This window comes from Artemia sp. Qi Xiang Cuo, chromosome 9 (genome assembly GCF_049724085.1).
Source record: "Artemia sp. Qi Xiang Cuo chromosome 9, ASM4972408v1, whole genome shotgun sequence".
NCBI classification, from domain to species: domain Eukaryota; kingdom Metazoa; phylum Arthropoda; class Branchiopoda; order Anostraca; family Artemiidae; genus Artemia; species Artemia sp. Qi Xiang Cuo.
Genome location: NC_142802.1, coordinates 14,613,364 through 14,638,418, shown reverse-complemented (window position 1 = coordinate 14,638,418; position 25,055 = coordinate 14,613,364).

Genomic DNA, 25,055 nt, shown 5'->3' with positions numbered 1-25,055 from the left:
CAATAAAATACTTCTGGCCCCTCTTTTCCAACATTCTAAACGAAAAATTTGAGTCCGTAGAGATTGCCGAAAGCCTTTAAGGTCTAAACAGAGATCATGGTGAATCCGCAATAAGTGTGGTATGGGGCCTTTTGATCCTTAGGTTGAAACACCCATGATGTGGTACAGGTCCAGTGGAAATTATTGTTTGAAAATAACATCTTAAAAGGGGGTGCTACCATTTCATCTAACCGTCACAAGCACTAAACGTCATTTCGTGGACAAGGAAAATCTGTCTGAACATCGACACGCTAGGACATTGACAGTCATAACATCGACACGTCAGGACATCGACAGTCACAATCGCTACCTGTCAGAACGTCGACATGTATAACTTCGACCCATCAGTTCATCGACAATCACAATCGCTACCCGTCAGAACGTCGACAGTCATAACATCGACACGTCAGTTCATCGACAGTCACAATTGCTACCCGTCCGAACGTCGACAGTCATAACATCTAAAAAATTTTTTAGATGTTATGACGTGTCGATGTTATGACTGTCGACGTTCTGACGGTTAGTGGTTCTGACAGATTTTCGTTATGTAAAAAAATAAGCTTATATAATAGTAATAAGTATATAATAGTTTAGAAACAAATTTCGGCTATATATTTGCACATCAGGGGGTGGGGAGTAAAGCATAGCATATAATATTAAATACGTAACCTAACCCAACCTAGGTACCTTCCCCCCCCCCCAAGCCCCAAAAAATAAAGTTTAAAAATTTTAGATGTTATGAAAAATTTCTAGATGTTGTGACATGTCGACGATCTGACGGTCAGTGGTTCTGACGGACTTTCGTTATGAAAAGAAATTGACGTTATGACGTGTCGATGTTATGACTGTCGGTGTTCTGACGGGCATCGATTGTGACTGTCGATGAATTGACGTGTCGATGTTATGACTATCGACGTTCTGACGGGTAGCTATTGTGACTGTCGATGAACTGAAGTGTCGATGTTTTGATGGGCAGCGATTGTGACTGTCGATGTTATGACTGTCGATGTCCTGACCTGTCGATGTTCTGACGGATTTTTTGTCGATGTTATGACGGATTTTGTCGATGTCCTGACGGTAGTGGTCCTGACGCGTTCCCCTTATAAGTCCGAATTTCCGTAGACTAGGTTAGAGTAAACACAATTTTCATTGCAGCAGAGATTTTGTCTTACGCATTTGAAGCACGCAAAACCGGTTATTTAGGTTTGTATCTCTGTTTGACTCTGTTAACACCATTGACTGTTATCATTCTTGTTAGATGTGTGGCATCACAATACCTTTTTCATATTATCTGTGTATCTATTCAAGGAATAAATCTAAGGCACTTGATGAAACTTTTCACACACACTGAAGCCACTATCCCTTGCATACGCGATAATGGCAGGGTCACGAGTATTCCGTTGTTTAAATCACTTTTATTGATTTTGAAATCACCTCATGCTTAAATGCTTTGTGATTCTGAATAGTAAAAGTAGACCTCTTTTTGTCAGTGCAAAGATTTATACTATGCTTACAAATTTTATTTTCCTATCACAAATCACGTAAATTCGGAAATAAACGGAAGTCGTAATATCATAAAATGTAAGACTTGAACATGCGCCAGAATAATTAGGGACATGAGTACTTTCCACTGTAAGTAATTATTCAGCCTAAGGGGCTGCTCATGCGTTGGGACTAGTGGCAAGCAGGGTTGTCACCTGTAGCAAAAAAGTGCTATTTCGTTATGCATAGCCCTGTAACAGTGATCATAGTTGCTAAACTAGTGCTAAAATAGCATTAAATTTTTCGACTATACCCCAAAAATCGCTGTGTATTATGCAAATTTGGGCGATTCTAGCGCTTTAGGAACTGACCGAGGTGGCAACCCTGGTGATACGGACCTAGAGAAAACAGTGGGTAAGAGACGAATAAGTACAATGTGGAAGGTCGTGTACATTCTTATGCAGAAAGTATTAAACCCCTTAGTGATTTTTGTAGCCGCTATCAAAGTAATAGGAGGTTTTAAGAGTTATTGTGATGTTGTATTACAACGTCTTTAATTGAACGAAATACCCGCGTCGTATCCTGGAGCTTGATACGAGGTAATTCATCAGATAGTTTTTGTGTCCGTTTTTCGTGTATACCGCCGATGTACTTTTTGCTTAACTGCTACTGGGGTTTCATGACAATTAGTGTTGTCTAACGATCAGAATCTTTTTACACATTGACCAATCAATATCAAAATATATTAAGTACAAAAAGATGTTTTGGACTATAGCTGTTTGATATCACTAGACGAAAAATAAACTACAATAAGGAGCGCACATTAAAATTTCTCATGTGGAGGAGTAATTGTAAACGACTCTAGGCGTTTATCCCCCCCACGCAGAAAATAGCCCCCCTCCTGTGGAAAATAAGGCTTTCCAAATTTGAGAATTTTATTTGAGTGTTATTTTTTTTCATCTCCGTAGGGGGAAGGAATTTTGGTACTTGTGTATTATGCGCCACTCACTCAAGTTTACGCTGTGTAAAATTCCAGAACAAAACGGTTTTTTCGTTACTTTATGAATAAATTTGGGCTATAGATTTACACAATAAGGGGGGGGGGGGTTGAAGTATAGTGGATCTGCATGCAAAATGTGTTTAATACAGTTATTCTGTATATTAGATACATAGATTGATAAGTGTATTTTAAAGCCATACGGCCATTATACAGAAATTATTCCGTATATGAAAGGGACTGTCCCCTCCTCAGCGCATTATTCTTTACCATAAAGTTTTATTCTTTCTCACAACTTTATTCTTTAAAACAATAAAAACTTTAGCATAAAGAGCGAGGCGGTGTGGAGATGAAAGTCTCTGCCATATACGGACTAATATCTGGGCGGTTTAAGTTTTATTGTTACTCCTTACTCTCAGTTAAAAAAACTTATTTTTTTTATTTAATTAGCTGGGAAGAGGCAACATGAAACCATCAGCAAAGAGCAAAACACACGGATAGGGTAATTTTAGAAGGCGTTGTATGCCATTATTTTAACTGAGATAAGTCGATCGAGTAGTTAAGTCTATTTTGTCGTATCTTTATTTGCTATCAAGATATACATAGGTTTCTCTTTTTTAAAGGTGTTTTATCTCGTTTACAGAAAAACTTGAGAATTGCACCTTTTGTTGACAAAATTGACTTTTCCTCTTGTATTTAAGTTAAAAAAAAACAAAAAAACTTTGCGCTTAATAAAAACTTCAGCTCTGCTTTGTATGAGGGCCTTCGCGGTACTCAGATTAACTCAGAAAGTTTGTTACCATTATAATTTGGCCTGTATCAGCAAATTATTCAGTTGCGAAATGACAGATTATCAAAGAGCATCCTTCTCGGCCAACCATCTAGATCCGATCGAAAAGCAGGTCGTCTCTGAATTACGTGGAAGGAGATCATAAGAAAGGGTTTAAGGGAAATTGGGACCTCTTGGGCCGGTGTAAAGATCGAGGTTTTAAATAGAATGGAATGGATGGATTTTCTCTTTCCGTTGTAAGTAAGTGACTGTTTTCTCTGTGTGGGCGGTTCGTATGTTTTCCCGGTGCTGTTCTATTAGCTGGAAGACACGTGACATATCGTATAGCGAACATGATAAAAGAAACTAGTCAAGCAGGTTATTTCAACGGAGAATTTGTATGCCGAGCATTGCAAACAGTGGATTATCACTCAGTTTACAATGTTTAAAATTTAGTTTCTTAGGGTTGAAGGGACAAAAAAGGTGCCTAGGCTAGGTTTGGTTACGTATTTAATATATGCTATGCTTTACCCCCACCCCTGATGTGCAAATATATAGCCGAAGTTTCTTTCTGAACTATTATTTTTTATGCTATTTGCGTTTTATTTCATTAGCATTAACCAAACTTCACTTCTCGCGTGTCATCCAGCTAATAGAACAGTACCGTTTCCCCTCTTCTTTACAGGCCAAGGAACCTTTGGGGGTGTAGCACAGTGCGTTATTGTATGTGTATTTAAGCATAAATAATTCTCATACATGGAGGGGTGGTGCGCGTAGATGTATTGGCGTCACGCAACTTTGTGCTGCAGTGAGTTAGTAGTAGTAGTAATATTTAGCTCATACAAGTCATACTATAATCGTGCAGTTATTACTAATACGGTTGGTAGAATGAGACCACTATTGCTGTTATTGATTATTTTGAAGCTCAGTGCTGCCGTTCGGATTAGTTTTAGTTAGCCATACCGCTTCCTCGTCAACATCTCCAACATTTGACAACACTAACATTTCTTAACTTGTCAATCGTTATATAGTAGGCTATCATTTTACGTCATAAATATTAAAACAGTAAAAGTCCTTTAATGTTGTAACGTCAGTGTTGTCGAACAAACGTTTGACAACACTAAAGCTACTTAACTTGACAAAAGCTATGTCACTCTCCGTTATCAGCTAATCTCTTTTGAAAGAAAAGTTAATTTTCTTCAAAAGGTTCAGGAAGAAATGCTAGATATTTCCAAGGGGATTACTTTGGTATATTGGATACCTCTTCGGCATTCGTTTGACCATATATTGACCGGATATTGCAACTGGCTGACAAAATCCTCGTTCTTCTCCCCTATTTGGTTTTATTTTTCATGTATTATATATCTTTTATTGTCTTTGTTTTATACATCATGTATAGCCAGTGTGGTCTTAGAATATATTAACGTCAAGCTTACGTCAAGCATTTAACCAATATTGTTTTAGATTTTAAATTGTGTTAAAAAACATTCAAATCTTAGATTTTTTGTTCTTGTTTTTTTTTTGAGCTCGTGACAGAGCTCGTGACAGGGCACCAAATATGGACATAGAGTCATTAGGGAGAACACGTGGTTAATGGGGTCAATGACCTAAATTTCCAAAGGTCAATTTATTTGATGTTTTTCATGGATTAAGAAACAAACATGGCTTCTTTGATCTTTAGGCGAACCTAACCTGAGAAATTGATTTACATAATCGGCGGGGGAATTATTTATTCACGAAGGGGAATTAAGAAACAAACATGGCTTCTTTGATCTTTAGGCTAACCTAACCTGAGAAATTGATTTACATAATCGCTAGGGGAATATATTGATTCACGAAGGGGGAGTTAAGAAACATTATGGCTTTCTTTAATCTTAGGTCTGAGGGATAAACGTTCTTTAGGTCAGAGAGAAAAATTAATATTCTATTTTTAAATAGGGCTTCATTGATCTTTACTGTAAGGAATTAGAAATGACATCACTTGTTATCTTGGAATTATGCGGGAGTCTAAAGAGATAGAAATTCTATTTTTAAATACGGCTTCACTGAGCTTTAAGTCGGAAGGATAAATTGATATTCTAACGAAACCTTAATAGTGTAGCTAGGAACATTTATAAGATGAAGAGATTAACGTAGGAAAGGTTTTCCTAGAAATTTCAAATGTGACAACGCAGGGATGCCAAAAACAAAAGGAACACGCTGAGATTACGTTTAGGGATTATTTGGGTGAAACCGTTTTAGACATTTTAGGGAATTATTTCGGCGAAACAGTTAGAAACATTTTAAAAGATGATCTTAGAAAAGGTTTTAGAAGAGGTTTTGAGTGTGGTCGTTATAATACACAAGTTCTATTTGAACAGTGTCGTGAGGTCCTCTACCCCAATCCCAAAGGGCCCCGATCGCCCTACCCCGACCCAAAGGGCTCCGATCCCCCTACCCCAACCCCAAACGAACCCCCGGTCCCCAAAGGTTCCTCGGGCTCCCACCAGGCCCTCCAGACCCCCAAAGGCCCTCCCCGGGCCCCCAAAGAGTCCCCTCCATATTTTTTAATACTTTTTTTAAGGCTTTATTATATCTTTTAAGAGCAAGTTACTTTCTTAATGTCCCTCCTAAATCCATTTTACAAGTTGAAATGGGCGAAACCGTTTTAGACATTTTAGAGAATTATTTCGGTGAAACAGTTAAAGACATTTTAAAAGAGGATTTTAAAAGATGTTTTAGAAGAGGATTTGAGGGTGAAACTCTGTGGTCGTTATAATTTGAACAGTGAACAAGTTCAATAATTTGAACAGTGTCGTGAGGTCCACTAACCCCCACCCCACCGGCCCCGGGCCCCCGAATGCCCCTCGCGCCCCCAAAGACCACCGGAACCCCATCCCCCCATTTTTTAAAAATAATTTTTGATTTTTTTTAACATGGTATTTCTTTAACTTTTTTACGTATCTTAAAATGACATGAAATATGCTTACGGCTCTACCAATCGTACACTGTGCTTGTTCATAGACACGACGCGGCTTTCCCACTGGTATTCTATGGCAGGTTATCAACACTACCTAGTTTATTGTGTGCATTAAATCAGTATTTTTTACGCAGTGGAAGGATAAACACACAATTCATATCTGTAAAAAAGTGAAGATGAATTATTCGACGAAAGTATGTGCACATGAAAAAATCATCCTCGTGTTGAATGCTGACAAGGATAAATACCTGAACAATGAAACAAGTGCGTGTGGTAAAACTATTGGAAATGTATGCATGCGTTGTCATGACAGCGAGAAGTTAGATTTCTTTGGAGTACCCAAGAATTTCAATCGTGTAAACGGTGGATATGCAAAAGTAACATTACCAGAGAAATTAGTGCTCAAAGAGAATGCAAACTTAAAAATAATTGTCGATGATCGGGGACAACTCCTTGCTACTGTTGCTGGTAACACATTACCTGTTGATACATCCTATCATCATCTTTCCGGTATTAGCATTTTAAAGAGAACAAGAAGAAGACAAGCATACTCCTGTAATAGTGTTATTAATCATATCTTGTCAAAATGTCGAAACTGATATCTTTGTAAAAATAATGTGACAATAGACAGTGAAATCGGAGGCAGAATAAAAAGGACATTAGCAGACAATATCATCAATGATTATAAAGATGAATTGACGGAAAGTGAAGCGCAAGTGTACTAATAATGTATAATAATGTATTTAACGTATTTTTATATTAATATTCTACATGTCGTTATTTCATTAAAAATATCTTATGCATTATTTTGTTAAGTGTTCATTATTTTTAGGGTATGCTAGAACGTCAAACGTTCAGAATATCTATTAAAAAGGTCAGAGATGTAAAAAAAGAATTTTAGAGATAAAGATACTACTAGCAGGCTCAATTTTTCATAGAAGATAGAAAAGTTCAAGATCTCTTCTGAATTTTACCAAAGAACACAATTCAATTCTAATTTCACCAGAGAAAATAAAAAGCTTCCACTTCAGTTTTATGTTCATCAAGACATTAGAAATTTGAAGTTCACTACTATATTTTTCCATAGAAGATAGGAAAAGTTATACTATGATTGTGATTATTTTCCATGAAGATAAAAAGTTTCATTTTAATTCTAAATTTTCTTAAATTCAATTCCGACCTTTCTCAAAGAGTCAAATTTAAAGTTCTATTCCAAGTACTTTCCCGAAAGAAGAAAAGTTCAACTTCGATTCTGAATTTCCTCAATGAAAATGAAATAAGTTATTGATCATTTCTATTTTCCCAAAATAATATAAAAAGTTTCCACTTCAGTTCAGATTTTTCTCAAAAAGATGAAAAAATTTAAAGTTCTGTTCCAAATATTTTCCCGGAAGAAGAAAAGTCCTAAGAAATAAAAAATTTAAAGTTCGCTTCTAAATTTTTCCGTAGAAGATAGGAAAAGTTATACTATGATTGTGATTATTTTCCATGAAGATAAAACGTTTCATATTTAACGTTTCATGACATGAAATATGCTTACGGCTCTACCAATCGTACTATGTGCTTGTTCATAGACACGACGCGGCTTTCCCACTGGTACTCTATGGCAGGTTATCGACACTACCTAGTTTATTGCATTCATTAAATCAGTATTTTTTACGCAGTGGAAGGATAAACACACAATTCATATCTGTAAAAAGTGAAGATGAATTATTCGACGAAAGTATGTGCACATGATAAAATCATCGTCGTGTTGAATGCTGACAAGGAGAAACACCTGAACTATGAAACGAGTGCGAGTGGTTACACCATTGGAAATGTATGCACGCGTTGTCATGACAGTGAGAAGTTAGATTCCTTTGGAGTACCCAAGAATTTACATCATGCATACGGTGGATATGCGAGAGTAACATTACCAGAGAAATTAGTACTAAAAGAGAATACCTACGTAAAAATAATAGTTGATGAATAGGGACAACTTCTAGCTAATGGTTCTGGTAGCATGTTAGCCGTTGATAGATCGTATCGCTATCTTTCCATTGTTAGCATTCGAATGAAAGCAAAAGAAAAAAGAAGACATGCATACAGCTGCACCAACATCATAAATCATATCTTGTCAATGTGTCAAAACTGCTATCTATGTAAAAATAATGTGACAATAGACAGTGAAATCGCAGGCAGAATAAAAAAGACATTAGCATACAATATCATCAATGAATATAAAGATGAATTGACGGAAAGTGATGCGCAAGTGTACTAATAATGTATAATAATGTATTTAACATATTTTTATATTAATATTCTACATGTCGTTATTTCATTAAAAATATCTTATGCATTATTTTGTTAAGTGTTCATTATTTTTAGGGTATGCTAGAACGTCACACGTTCAGAATATCTATTAAAATGGTCAGAGATGTAAGAAAAAGAATTTTAGAGATACTGATACTACTAGCAGGCTCAATTTTTCATAGAAGATAGAAAAGTTCAAGTTCTCTTCTGAATTTTACCAAAGAACACAATTCAATTCTAATTTCACCAGAGAAAATAAAAAGCTTCCACTTCAGTTTTAAGTTCACCAACACATAAAAAATTTAAAGTTAACATCTAAATTGTTCCGTAGAAGATAGGAAAAGTTATACTATGATTGTGATTATTTTCTATGAAGATAAAAAGTTTCACTTTAATTCTAAATTTTCTTAAATTCCATTCCAACCTTTTACAAAGAGTCAAATTTAAAGTTAGGTTCCAAATAGTTCACCGGAAGAAGAAAAGTTCAACTTCGATTCTGAATTTTCTCAATGAAAATGAAATAAGTTATTAATCAATTCTATTTTCACAAAATAATATTAAATTTTCCACTTCAATTCAGATTTTTCTAAAAGAGATGAAAAATTTAAAGTTCTGTTCCAAATTTTTCATAGAAGATAGAAAAGTTCAAGTTCTCTTCTGAATTTTAGCAAAGAACATAATTCAATTCTAATTTCTCAAGAGAAAATAAAAAGCTTCCACTTCACTTTTAAGTTCACCAAGACATAAAAATTTAAAGTTCACTTCAAAATTTTTCCATAGAAGATAGGAGAAGTTATACTATGATTATGATTATTTTCCATGAAGATAAAATATTTCACTTTAATTCAAAATTTTCGTAAATTCAGTTCCGACTTTTCTCAAAGAGATGAAAAAATTTAGAATTCTGTTCCAAATATTTTCCCGGAAGAAGAAAAGTTCAACTTCGATTCTGAATTTTCTCAATGAAAATGAAATAAGTTATTGATCAATTCTATTTCATAAAAAAAATATAAAGTTTCCACTTCAGTTCAGATTTTTCTCAAAGAGATGAAAAAATTTAAAATACTGTTCCAAATTTTTCTTAGTAGAAAAGTTCAAGTTCTCTTCTAAATTTTAGCAAAGAACATAATTCAATTCTAATTTCTCCAGAGAAAATAAAAAGCTTCCACTTCAGTTTTAAGTTCACCAAGACATAAAAATTTAAAGTTCACTTCTAAATTTTTCCATAGAAGATAGGAAAAGTTATACTATTATTGTGATTATTTTCTATGAAGATAAAAAGTTTCGCTTTAATTCTAAATTTTCTTAAATTCACTTCCGACTTTTCTCAAAGAGATGAAAAAATTTAAAATACTGTTCCAAATTTTTCAAAGAAGATAGAAAATTTCAAGTTCTCTTCTGAATTTTAACAAAGAACACAATTCAATTCCAATTCCTCCAGAGAAAATAAAAAGCTTCCACTTCAGTTTTAAGTTCACCAAGACATAAAAAATTTAAAGTTCAGTTCAAATTTTTCCATAGAAGATAGGAAAAGTTATACTATGATTGTGATTATTTTCTATGAAGATAAAAAGTTACACTTTAATTCTAAATTTTCTTTAATTCAATTCCGACCTTTCCCAAAGAGATGAAAAAATTTAAAGTTCTGTTCTAAATATTTTCCCGGAAGAAGAAAAGTCCAACTTCGATTCTGAATTTTCTCAATGAAAATGAAATAAGTTATTGATCAATTCTATTTTCCCAAAATAATATAAAATTTTCCACTTCAATTCAGATTTTTATCAAAGAGATGAACAATTTAAAATACTGTTCGAAATTTTTCAAATAAGATAGAAAAGTTCAAGTTCTCTTTTGAATTTTACCAGCGAACATAATTCAATTCTAATTTCTCAAGAGAAAATAGAAAGCTCCCACTTCAGTTTTAAGTTAACCAAAACATGAAAAATTTAAAGTTCACTTCTAAATTTTTCCGTAGAAGATAGGAAAAGTTATACTATGATTATGATTATTTTTCATGAAGATAAAAAGTTTCAATTTAATTCTAAATTTTCTTAAATTCAGTTCAGATTTTTCTCCAGGAGATGAAAAAATTTAAAATACTATTCCAAATTTTTCATAGAAGATAGAAAAGTTCAAGTTCTCTTCTGAATTTTACCAAAGAACACACTTCAATTCTAATTTCTCCAGAGAAAATAAAAAGCTTCCACAGATTATTTTCCATAAAGATAAAAAGTTTCACTTTAATTCTAAATTTTCTTAAATTCAGTTCCGACTTTTCTCAAAGAGATGACAAAATTTAAAGTTCTGTTCCAAATATTTTCCCGGAAGAAGAAAAGTTCAACTTCGATTCTGAATTTTCTGAATGAAAATGAAATAAGTCATTGATCAATTCTATTTCACCAAAATAATATAAAAAGTTTCCACTTCAGTTCAGATTTTTCTCAAAGAGATGAAAAATTTGTAAATACTGTTCCAAATTTTTCTTAGAAGATAGAAAAGTTCAAGTTCTCTTCTGAATTTTAGCAAAGAACATAATTCAATTCTAATTTCTCCAGAGAAAAAAAAAAGCTTCCACTTCAGTTTTAAGTTCACCAAGACATAAAAATTTAAAGTTCACATCCAAATTTTTCATAGAAGATAGAAAAGTTCAAGTTCTCTTCTGAATTTTACCAAAGAACACAATTCAATTATAATTTCTCCAGAGAAAATAAAAAGCTTCCACAGATTATTTTATATTAAATTAGGTTAGGTTAGACTAGATTAAGTTAGGTTAGGTTAGGTTAGGTTAGGTTAGGTTAGCCTGCGTACGCGCGCGGACGTAGGCTAACCTAACTTAACCTAACCTAACCTAGTCTAACCTAACCTAATTTAATCTTTTTATCATGTTTAAGTTAGGTTAGCTTATCATGAGCGCTCATGATAAGCTAACCTAACCGAACTTAAACAAGGAGAAATGTTTCTAATTATGTATTAATATTTATTTATACCTAACCTAACCTATTGCTTTTGGTGCTTAGATGAATGAACTGAATTTAAGAAAAATTAGAAATAAAGTGAAACTTTTTATCTTCATGGAAAATAATCAAAATCATAGTATATCTATTCCTATCTTCTATGGAAAAATTTAGAAATGAACTTTAAATGTTTTATGTCTTTGAGAAATTAGGAACTGAAATGGAAGCTTTTTCATTTTCATTGGTAAATTTCAGAATTGAGCTAACTTTTTTCTCTTCTCTATGAAAATTCAGAAGAAAACTTGTACATTTTACACTTCATCGAGAAAACTCAGAATTAAAGTGGAGCTCCATATCTTTGTGAAGAATATTCACAATCAAAGTATAACTTTTCCTATCTTCTATGAAAAATTTGGAACAGAACTTTAAATTTTTTCATCTCTTTGAGAAAAGTTGGAACTGAATTTAAGAAAATTTAGAATTAAAGTGAAACTTTTTATCTTCATGGAAAATAATTACAATCATAGTATAACTTTTCCTATCTTCTACAAAAAAATTTAGAAGTGAACTTTAAATTTTGTATGTCTTGGGACTTTTTTTCTTCCGGGAAAATATTTGGAACAGAACTTAAAATTTTTTCATCTCATTGGGAAAAGTCGGAACTGAATTTAAGAAAATTTAGAATTAAAGTGAAACTTTTTATCTTCATCGAAAATAATCACAATCATAGTATAACTTTTTCTATATTCTATGGAAAGATTCATAACTGAACTTTAAATTTTTTATGTCTTGGTGAACTTAAAAGTGAAGTGGAAGCTTTTTATTTTCTCCGGAGAAATTAGAATTGAATTATGTTCTTTGCTAAAATTCAGAAGAGAACTTGAATTTTTGTATCTTCTAAGAGAAATTTGGAACAGTATTTAAAACTTTTTCGTCTCTTTGAGAAAAATCTGAACTGAAGTGGAAACTTTTTATATTATTTTGGGAAAATAGAATTTATCAATAACTTATTTCATTTTCATTGAGAAAATTCAGAATCGAAGTTGAACTTTTCTTCTTCCGGGAAAATATTTGGAACAGAACTTTAAATTTTTCATCTCTTTGAGAAAAGTCGGAACTGAATTTAAGAAAAAGTTTAGAATTAAAGTGAAAATTTTTATCTTCAAGGAAAATAATCTGTTGAAGCTTTTTATTTTCTCTGGAGAAATTAGAATTGAATTGTGTTCTTTGGTAAATTTCAGAAGAGAATTTGAACTTTTCTATTTTCTATGAAAAATTTGGAAGTGAACTTTAAATTTTTATGTCTTGGTGAACTTAAAAGTGAAGTCGAAGCTTTTAATTTTTTCTGAAAAAATTAAAACTGAATTATGTTCTTTGCTAAAATTCAGAAGAGAACTTGAACTTTTTTATCTTCTAAGAAAAATTTGGAACAGTATTTTCAATTTTTTCATCTCTTTGAGAAAAATTTGAACTGAAGTGGAAACTGTTTATATTATTTTGGTGAAATAGAATTGATCAATAACTTATTTCATTTTCATTCAGAAAATTCAGAATCGAAGTTGGACTTTTCTTCTTCCGGGAAAATATTTGGAACAGAACTTTAAATTTTTTCATCTCTTTGGGAAAGGTCGGAATTGAATGAAAGAAAATTTAGAATTAAAGTGTAACTTTCATAGAAAATAATCACAATCATAGTATAACTTTTCTTATCTTCTAAGGAAAAATTTAGAACTGAACTTTAAATTTTTTATGTCTTGGTGAACTTAAAACTGAAGTGGAAGCTTTTTATTTTCTCTGGAGAAATTAGAATTGAATTGTGTTCTTTGGTAAAATTCAGAAGAGAAGTTGAACTTTTCTATCTTCTATGAAAAATTTGGAACATTTTTTTAAATTTTTTCATCTCTTTGAGAAAAGTCGGAAGTGAATTTAAGAAAATTTAGAATTAAAGCGAAACTTTTTATCTTCATAGAAAATAATCACAATAATAGTATAACTTTTCTTATCTTCTATGGAAAAATTTAGAAGTGAACTTTAAATTTTTATGTCTTGGTGAACTTTAAACTGAAGTGGAAGCTTTTTATTTTCTCTGGAGAAATTAGAATTGAATTATGTTCTTTGCTAAAATTTAGAAGAGAACTTGAACTTTTCTATCTACTAAGAAAAATTTGGAACAGTATTTAAAATTTTTTTATCTTTTTGAGAAAAATCTGAACTGAAGTGGAAACTTTTTATATGTTTTTTATTAAATAGAATTGATCAATAACTCATTTCATTTTCATTGAGAAAATTCAGAATCGAAGTTGAACTTTTCTTCTTCCGGGAAAATATTTGGAACAGAACATAAAATTTTTTCATCTCTTTGAGAAAAGTCGGAACTGAATTTAAGAAAATTTTGAATTAAAGTGAAACTTTTTATCTTCATGGAAAATAATCATAATCATAGTATAACTTCTCCTATCTTCTATTGAAAAATTTAGAAGTGAACTTTGAATTTTTATGTCTTGGTGAACTTAAAAGTGAAGTGGAAGCTTTTTATTTTCTCTTGAGAAATTAGAATTGAATTATGTTCTTTGCTAAAATTCGGAAGAGAACTTGAACTTTTCTATCTTATATTAAAAATTTAGAACACTATTTAAAATTTTTCATCTCTTTGATAAAAATCTGAACTGAAGTGGAAAATTTTATATTATTTTAGGAAAATAGAACTGATCAATAACTTATTTCATTTTCATTGAGAAAATTCAGAATCGAAGTTGAACTTTTCTTCTTCCGGGGAAATATTTGGAACAAAACTTTAAATTTGACTCTTTGAGAAAGGTCGGAATGGAATTTAAGAAAATTTAGAATTAAGGTGAAACTTTTATCTTCATAGAAAATAATCACAATCAGAGTATAAATTTTACTATCTTCTGCGGAGAAATTTTAGAAGGTATTTTTGGATTTTGTATGTCGTGATGAACTTAAAACTGACTTGGAATCTTTTTATTTTCTCTGGTGAAATTAGAATTGAATTGTGTTCTTTGGTAAAATTCAGAAGAGAACTTGAACTTTTCTATCTTCTATGAAAAATTGAGCCTGCTAGTAGTATCATTATCTCTAAAATTCTTTTTCTTACATCTCTGACCATTTTAATAGATATTCTGAACGTGTGACGTTCTAGCATACCCTAAAAATAATGAACACTTAACAAAATAATGCATAAGATATTTTTAATGAAATAACGACATGTAGAATATTAATATAAAAATATGTTAAATACATTATTATACAATATTAGTAAACTTGCGCAACACTTTCCGTCAATTCATCTTTATATTCATTGATGTTATTGTCTGCTACTGTCCTTTTTATTCTGCCTGCGATGTCACTGTCTATTGTCACATTATTTTTACATAGATAGCAGTTTTGACACATTGACAAGATATGATATATGATGTTGGTGCAGCTGTATGCATGTCTTCTTTTTCCCTTTGCTTTCATTCGAATGCTAACACTGGAAAGATAGCGATAAGATCTATCAACGACTAACATGCTACCAGAACCATTAGCTAGAAGTTGTCCCTCTTCATCAACTATTATTTTTACGTTGGCATTCTCTTTTAGTACTAATTTCTCTGGTAATGTTACTCTCGCATATCCACCGTTTGCATGATGGAAATTCTTGGGTACTCCAAAGGAATCTAACTTCTCGCTGTCATGACAACGCGTGCATACATTTCCAATAGTGTTACCACTTGCACTCGTTTCATAGTTCAGGTATTTCTCCTTGTCAGCATTCAACACGACGATGATTTTATCATGTGCACATACTTTCGTCGAATAATTCATCTTCACTTTTTTACAGATATGAATTGTGTGTTTATCCTTCCACCGCGTAAAAAATACTGATTTAATGTATGCAGTAAACTAGGTAGTTTCGATAACCTGCCATAGAGTACCAGTGGGAAAGCCGCGTCGTGTCTATGAACAAGCACATAGTACGATTGGTAGAGCCGTAAGCATATTTCATGTCATTTTAAGATTTAAGAAAATTTAGAATTAAAGTGAAACTTTTTATCTTCATGGAAAATAATCACAATCATAGTATAACTTTTCCTATCTTCTACGGAAAAATTTAGAAGCGAACTTTAAATTTTTTATGTCTTGGGACTTTTCTTCTTCCGGGAAAATATTTGGAACAGAACTTTAAATTTTTTCATCTGTTTGAGAAAAATCTGAACTGAAGTGGAAAATTTTTATATTATTTTGGGAAAATAGAATGATCAATAACTTATTTCATTTTCATTGAGCAAATTCAGAATCGAAGTTGAACTTTTCTTCTTTCCGGAAAATATTTGGAATAGAAAATTTATTTGAGAAAGGTCGGAATTGAAGTTAAGAAAATTTAGAATTAAAATTAAACTTTTTATCTTCACGGAAAATAATCACAATCATAGTATAACTTTTCCTATCTTCTATGGAAAAATTTAGAAGTAAACTTTTATTTTTTATGTCTTGGTGAACTTAAAACTGAAGTGGAAGCTTTTTATTTTCTCTGGTGAAATTAGAATTGAATTGTGTTCTTTGGTAAAATTCAGAAGAGATCTTGAACTTTTCTATCTTCTATGAAAAATTGAGCCTGCTAGTAGTATCTTTATCTCTAAAATTCTTTTTCTTACATCTCTGACTCTTTTAATAGATATTATGAACGTTTGACGTTGTAGCACACCCTAAAAATAATGGACTCTTAACGATAGAAAGAATTTGATATTTTAATGAAATTTCGACATGTAGAATATTTACAGTAAAATAAGTTAGATGCTCTATTCTACGTTATTAGTTATCTCGCACTTCGTTATGTGTCCGTTATTCGTCATATTTGTTGATTAAATTGTTCTCTAATGTCATTTTTATTCTGCCTGCGATTTCACTGTCTATTGTCACATTATTTTTACAAAGATATCAGTTTTGACATATTGACAAGATATGCTTAATGACATTATTACAGGAGTATGCTTGTCTTTTTCTTGTTCTCTTTAAAATGCTAATACCGGAAAGATGATGATAGGATGTATCAACAGGTAATGTGTTACCAGCAACAGTAGCAAGGAGTTGTCCCCGATCATCGACAATTATTTTTAAGTTTGCAATCTCTTTGAGCACTAATTTCTCTGGTAATGTTACTTTCGCATATCCACCGTTTACACGATTGAAATTCTTGGGTACTCCAAAGAAATCTAACTTCTCGCTGTCATGACAACGCATGCATACATTTCCAATAGTGTTACCACTCGCACTAGTTTCATTGTTCAGGTATTTCTCCTTGTCAGCATTCAACACGACGATGATTTTTTCATGTGCACATACTTTTGTCGAATAATTCATCTTCACTTTTTTACAGATATGAATTGTGTGTTTATCCTTCCACTGCGTAAAAAATACTGATTTAATGCACGCAATAAACTAGGTAGTGTCGATAACCTGTCATAGAGTACCAGTGGGAAAGCCGCGTCGTGTCTATGAACAATCACAGTGTACGATTGGTAGAGCCATAAGCATATTTCATGTCATTTTAAGATACGTAAAAAAATAAAAAAAATACCATGTTAAAAAAATTCTAAAATTATTTTTTTAAAATGTGGGGGGGATGGGGTTCCGGTGGTCTTTGGGGGCTCGAGGGGCGTTAGGGGGCCTTGGGGCGGTGGGGTTGGGGGTAGGGGACCTCACGACACTGTTCAAATTATTGAACTTGTGTATTATAACGACCACAGAGTTTCACCGTCAGATCCTCTTCTAAAACATCTTTTAAAATCCTCTTTTAAAATGTTTAACTGTTTCGCCGAAATAATTCTCTAAAATGTCTAAAACGGTTTTGCCCATTTCAACTTGTAAAATGGGTTTAGGAGGGACATTAAGAAAGTAACTTGCTCTGAAAAGATATAATAAAGCCTTAAAAAAGTATTAAAAAATATGGAGGGGACTCTTTGGAGGCCCGGGGAGGGCCTTTGGGGGTCTGGGGAGGCCGGATGGGAGCCCGGGGAACCTTTGTGGACCGGGGGTTCCTTTGGGGTTGGGGTAGTGGGATCGGAGCCCTTTGGGTCGGGGTAGGGCGATCGGGGCCCTTTGGGATTGGGGTAGAGGACCTCAAGACACTGTTCAAATAGAACTTGTGTATTATAACGACCACACTCAAAACCTCTTCTAAAACCTTTTCTAAGATCATCTTTTAAAATGTCTCTAACTGTTTCGCCGAAATAATTCTCTAAAATGTCTAAAACTGTTTCACCCAAATAATCCCTAAACGTGATCTCAGCGTGTTCCTTTTATTTATGGAATCCCTGCGCTGTCACATTTCAAATTTCTAGGAAACCCTTTCCTACGTTAATCTCTTCATCTCATAAATGTTCCTAGCTACACTATTAAGGTTTCGTTAGAATATCAATTTATCTCTCCGACTTAAAGCTCAGTGAAGCCGTATTTAAAAATGGAATTTCTATCTCTTTAGATTCCCGCATAATTCCAAGATAACAAGTGATGTCATTTCTAATTCCTGACAGTAAAGATCAATGAAGCCCTATTTAAAAATAGAATATTAATTTTTCTCTCTGACCGAAAGAACGTTTATCCCTCAGACCTAAGATTAAAGAAAGCCATAATGTTTCTTAATTCCCCCTTCGTGATTCAATACATTCCCCTAGCGATTATGTAAATCAATTTCTCAGGTTAGGTTAGCCTAAAGATCAAAGAAGCCATGTTTGTTTCTTAATTCCCCTTCGTGAATCAATAATTCCCCCGCCGATTATGTAAATCAATTTCTCAGGTTAGGTTCGCCTAAAGATCAAAGAAGCCATGTTTGTTTCTTAATCCATGAAAAACATCAAATAAATTGACCTTTGGAAATTTAGGTCATTGACCCCATTAACCACGTGTTCTCCCTAATGACTCTATGCCCATATTTGGTGCCCTGTCACAAGCTCATGAGGCATCTCTACTCTTGTCGAAATATTTGCTTGTTTTCATGGGCGTAGGGATAGGGAGGGGGACCCCCTAGACCTTCAAATTTACATTAGATATGGGTGAATAAGCAGATGGTTTGGACAAAGCAGTTGATAAAACTCCATCACACTATCGACTGCCCTCCCCCTAGACAATATCTGCCCTCCCCCCCCTAGACAATATGCTGCCTACGCCTATGCTTGTTTTTCGTTTTTATATTTTGCTACTGGCTGACAACATCCTCGTTCTTCTCACAAAATTCTCGTCCTTGTTGAAATATTTGCTTGTTTTTCGTTTTTATATTTTGCTACTGGCTGACAAAATCCTCGTTCTTCTCACAAAATCCTCGTCCTTGTCCAAATATTTGCTTGTTTTTCGTTTTTATATTTTGATACTGGCTGACAAAATCCTCGTTCTTCTCACCTATTTGATTTTATTTTTCATTTATTATATCCTTCCTTTCATTTGTTTTCATACGTCATGTATAGCCATTGTGGTCTTAGAATGTATTTACGTCGAGCTTTTGACCAGTACTGTTTTAGATTTTTGAACTGTGTTAAAAAACATGCGAATCTTAGATTTTGTTTTTGTTTTTGTTTTCTGAGCACTGAGGACGACTTGGCGGAGGTCCTTGTCGAAATATTGGCTTGTTTTTCGTTTTTCATAATCTGCTATTGGCTAACTTTCGTTTTTCATAATATGCTATTGGCTGACAAATCCTCATTCTTCTCACCTATTTTATTTTATTTTTCATTTCTTAAATCCTTTCTTTTCTTTCTTTTCTTGCGTATATGAAAACCTCAACGTAATAAACTCAACGCAATGTAGGGTTCGATCTGACCTCTAGAGCTATTAAATAAAAAAAACAAGTTTTTTAAACTGAAAGTAAGGAGCGACATTAAAACTTAAAACGAACAGAAATTATTCCGTATATGAAAGGGGCTGTCCCCTCCTCAACGCTTCGCTCTTTACGCTACAGTTTTTTATTGTTTTAAAAAATAAAGTTTTGAGACAGAGTCAAACTTTAGCGTAAAGAGCGAGGCGTTGAGGAGGGGACAGCCCCTCTCATATACGGAATAATTTCTGTTCGTTTTAAGTTTTAATGTCGCTCCTTACTTTCAGTTTAAAAAACTTCTTTTTTATTTAATTTCTGATCGTTTTTTAGTTAATGCACCTTTTATTTTGGCTCACCGTCATTGAATAAGTAAACAAAATTTGTATAAAAGTTTTACTTTTCTTTTGCTAAATGGATGTCTCTAAATTTGGTTATGACGTAATTTACAAATTAACTTACGTAACTAACTTCTATATTCGTGTATTTTTCTTCTGGCAAAAAATACAAAGTTGCAGATTTTTGCAGATATGAGCTTGAAACCTATGTATTAGGGTTTTCTGATACTCTGAATCTGACGGTTTTATTTTCATTAAAATTCTTTCACTTGTAAGGGATGTTTCCCCCCTCTTTAAAAAATCGGGTAAATTTTCTCAGGCTCGTAGCCTTTGATGAGTAATACTAAACTTAATAAAATTTATATATCTAGAATCAGAATTATAGACACATTCTTTTGATACATTTATTGACATCAAAATTCCGTTTTTAAAAGTTTCGATTACTATTGAGCCGTATCGCTTGTTTTTTTATTGTCTTTTTTATTACGTATATGTTATTACGTATATGAGGGGGTTCTCCCCTTAGTCAATTTCACGCTCTTTACGTTAAAAGTTAAAAAACATTTTGATTTACAAACCCCTGAATCACAAAGGCCGTTTAATTAGAATAGATAGCTCTTTTGAAAGCACTAAACAAAAACTGTAGCGTAAAGAGCAAGGCATTGACTTGGGGGAGAACCCCCTCACATACGTTATAATTTCTGTTCGTTTTAAGTTCTAATGTTGCTTCTTACTTTCAGTTGAAAAAAATTGTTTTTTTATATTTAATTTCTGATCGTTTTTTAAATAATGCTTGGAAATCCGGCGCACCTTTCATAGAAATGTCCCTTACCCCAAAGAAACATCCTCCACGGAAATATTCTCCAGAGTAACCCCCTCATCTAGCCCCCCCCCTCCAGAAAAAGTCCTTCCTGAAAATGTCTGTATACTTCCCAATAACCACTAAATAATGCTGGAAAGTCCGCAGCCCCCTTCATGGCAATTTCCTTTCCCCCATGAAAATTTCCTTCATGGACAGAGCCTCCAACATAACCCCCGACCCACCCAACCCCCACTACCAGATAAAAAACCTCCTGAAAACTTCTGTATAATTCCCAATAACCAATACTATATGTTAACATTGGGTAAAGTTCATAACTTTCAGCCCTCCTCCTGGAGACTTCGGGGGATTAAGTCATCCTAAAAGACATATTTATTATATTTTCGACATGCTGAACAAAATGGCTATCTCAAAATTTTGATCGGGGGATTTTGGGGAAAAAATAAGCGTGGGAGGGGGCCTAGTTGCCCTCCATTTTTTTTGGTCATTTAAAAAGGGCACTAGAACTTTTAATTTCCGTTCGAATGAGCCCTCTCTCGATATTCTAGGACCAATGGGTCGATACGATAACCCCTGGGGAAAAAAAAAAATAAAAAAAAAATAAACACGCATCCATGATCTTTCTTCTGGCAAAAAAATGCAAAATTCCACATTTTTTGCAGATGGGATCTTGAAACCTCTACAGTAAAGTTCTCTGATACGCTGAATATGATGGTGTGATTTTCATTAAGGTTCTATAACTTTTAGGGGGTCTTTCCCCCTTTTTTTGTAAATCTGCCAAATTTTCTCAGGCGCGTAACTTTTGATGGGTAGCACTAAACTTGATGAAAGTTATATGTTTGAAATCAGCATTGAAATTTAATTTTTTTGATGTATCTATTGGTATCAAAAACCCGTTTTCTAGAGTTTCGGTTACCATTGAGCCGGGTCGCTCCTTACTTACAGTTCGTTACCACGAACTGTTTGATAATGAATAAAAATTAAGATGAATAGGCCACTGAGGTGAAAATCATGTTTCTAGCTGTCTTTTTAATCCCTAATGAAAAGCAGGCTGTCCCCAAATTTGGAGGGAGGAGCTGAAATGAAGTATTTTAAGTAACCTGTAACTTCAAAGTAAAGCGTGAAGCTTTGAACTGACCCGGATGGAGAAGGAGAGTGTGCAGCTGTGTTGGAGTCTGGTGGCTTGTTATAGTAGATGGATTGTATTTGCTCTAAAGGGCAAAATCTTATTGCAGTCATTTTGTAATTCCTCATGACTGTGGCAAAATTAAGGGGGAATAATCAAAAATGATCAGCCAAGGGTGCTGGACTCGTCTGGGATAGATTGCATTCCCTGCCCGACTCCCCACAGTACCTCTATTTTGAGCAAACCTTAAAACCTGAACCGTGAATCAAGAGCAGCATGAGATTCGTTGCAACATTACGCATACGGGTAATTTGAGGTGCTGCTGCGGTTGTAGTAATGAAATTCTTAAAATCAGCTCATTTTAAAATTTGCACCTTCGGCGCACTTTGCTCAAAATGGCGCATTTATGCCATTTGGGTGTTTTTTTAGATTGTTGCGCATTGAATTTCTCAAATCAGCGCATTTTCAAAGTCATTTATTTGAAGTATTGTACCAATGGTGCATATTAACTAAAAAATATTGCTTTTGGTGCATTTTCGGTTTTGTGGCAGCGCTATCTTGTACGAGGCACCTGGCAACACTGACTTGTATGTCAGTTTTCAGTTTTCTTTATACGACCGATACAAAGAATATGGCTTGACTCCATGAATTAAATAATATTTAACTTTTTTTGAAGTGACACCGTTTGAATAACAATAAGAAAGTAATCAATTTTTGGCACTTGTTGAATGAAAAGGTCATTTCTTCAACTTGGCTGAAATGAACCGAAATTTAATTTGTTGACTTGTCGTTAGACTTATTTTTTCAACCAAACATAAACGTTATTCTTGAAAAAAATAAGTAAACTTTACAGAAAGTGAGGGATGCGGTTGTAAATTTTCCCATTTTTAAACGCTTGATTTTGCACATTTTAAATTTGCACTTTACTTTTGTCTCAAAATTGTTAAACGAGTAAATACAAATCTGACAACCTAGAAGAGCGTCCAAATAAAGGGCCACCAATCAGTATTAGAGTAAAATATTTAACAGGGCAGTTACAGGCCATTGTCTTTTTTTGCCATCTATCAGTGATAATTCAATAACACTGGTAAATGCGCATAATTGTTTTCAATGTGAGAGGCTAAAATAGGTTCAATCAGTAGACTTGTTTTACTGAACTTTCATTATCCTATTTTATAAATTATCTCCGCAGATTGAATCTTCCAAAGATTCTACACCGGTAAGAAGGTCGGGCTTCGCTTTTTAGCCTTTTGATGTAGTTATATTACTACTAAAAACTTACCGCAGCACCAAGCCGCCTGAGGCCAACACAGCTACGCATGCTCCTCCTCCATCCAAATCTATTAAAAGCCTCTGTCTTTACACCCTTCCAAGAAGTACCCGTCTCCCTTATTTTTTTTATGACATCCTCCCACCCCAACCACGGACGACCTGCTTCCCATTTAGTCCTTTATATTGTTATATTTAGTTATATTGAATTTATGTTAAATTGTTTAACATTATAAATGAAAAATATTAAATTAGTTGAACGATTGATAGAGATTAAATTGATAAATGTGTTTTTTTAATTGAAAGTAAGGAAGAACATTAAATCTTAAAACGAAAAGAAATTGATATGGCAGGGGCTGCTCCTGCCTTAACTCTCACTCTCTACGCTAAGGTCTTTCTTAAATAATTGTGAGAAAAAGTCAAACTTAAGCCTTAAGACCGAGAATTAAGGCAGAAGCAGCCCCTCCCATATACGGAGTAATTTCTGTTCGTTTGAAGATATAATGTTTTTCCTTACTTTCTTAAAAAAAGCAGGTTTTTTTTACTTAATTTCTGACCGTTTTTCAAATCATGCCTGGCGATCCCCTTCCTCCCCCGTGTAAAATTTTCCCTGGAATATTCCTCCCGGAAATTTCCTCGTCACGGAAAATTCTCCCTCGAAAAATTTTCCTTAAAAAATTACCGTATATTTCCCAATAACAAATACTATATATAAACAATGGACAAATTGTTTAACTTACATCCTTTTCTCCAGGGGCTATGGGGAGTCTTGTCATCCCTAGAGGGTAGTCATTAGACCTTTCAATTATGCTGAACAAAATGGGCATCTCAAAATTTTGATCGGACGACTTCTAGAAAAAAGGGACATGAAAGGGTTGCTAATTGTCCTACCATCTTTTTGATCACTTAAAAAGAGCACTACAACTTTTAATTTCCATTCGAATGAGCCCTCTTCGGATACCTTGTACCATTGAATCAGTATGATCACCCCTGAGACAAGGGAAAAGGTAAATAAACGCGCATCCGGGATCTTTCTTCTGGTAGAAAATGCAAAACTCCACGTTTTTGCAGATGAGACCTTTTTCTAAAGTTCTAAAAGAGAGCTGTCCTGTATTTAATCGAAAAAATCAAGATGTATATATTCTAATAATTTAAGTTTGATTAAAACTGAATATTTCTAGTACCGGCACAAAAGGGCAGAATCTAAGTGTTTTTTTTCAATATTTCTGAGAAAGTATGTGTCAACTTTTAGTTTTCTGTCATTTATCTCGTTTTTCTTTTCCAAACTCTACAAGCTATGGCAAGGCCGCCCATTCAGTTCTAAGCAGTTTGGCAGAAAAAAAACGATTTTGTGATGGCTAGATTAGATGATCCTTTTAGGTATTGAATCCCCTTAACTTCCGGTGGATCTCCAGTAGTGACTAAGTAAAACCTGCTAGGCACACAGACACTAAGTATGAGAAGATATAGGGTCCAAAAAACGGCCCACCAATTATTATTATAAGTAAAATATTTATTTCAAAAATTACAGGTCATCCTATCTGTATAAACTTCATCAATGCTTGATGTAATTACCTAATGACAGTCAATCAAGGGTTGATCACCTTCACACAAGCTACCACCTAGACTAATTCTAAGAAAATTACTCCGAGGAATGGGTAGGTTTTGTGGAATGACATTATCTGAACCTGACATTAGTGTTTCACATGCAAAAGCCGGTTCAGTACAAAAAGGTCAAAGATTGTATACCTTGAGGGACCTTAGTTTTCTACAAGATTGCTTCTCACTTGTCCGTTCTGAGACATTTAACAAACCACGCAGGTCGATTTTTGTCAGTGACAGTTGACATTTAAATATACCCTTTCTCGTTTTCTTGAATAGGCGGTAAATTACAATGACCTAGATTAACCTTTTGTCTTCAGCTTCCTGGAACTACTACCTAGCTTTATTCTGGTTTTGTCAAAACTAATTTTCTAGTGTTAAAAGAGGTATGAGTATTACTCCTGTTTGCTCAAAAGGATATAGAGATAGTTACTAATTTGTGAATAGTGTAGTGTGGGATTGATTACTAGATGAGTCTGAAAAAAGGTAGAACAAGTATAAAGGCCTATCGTTTCAATATTTTCTATAGGCGCAGGAGTATAATCAAGATTTTGTGCGGAGAATATTATATGTTTCTTTTTAGTTTTCAAGTTTATTATTT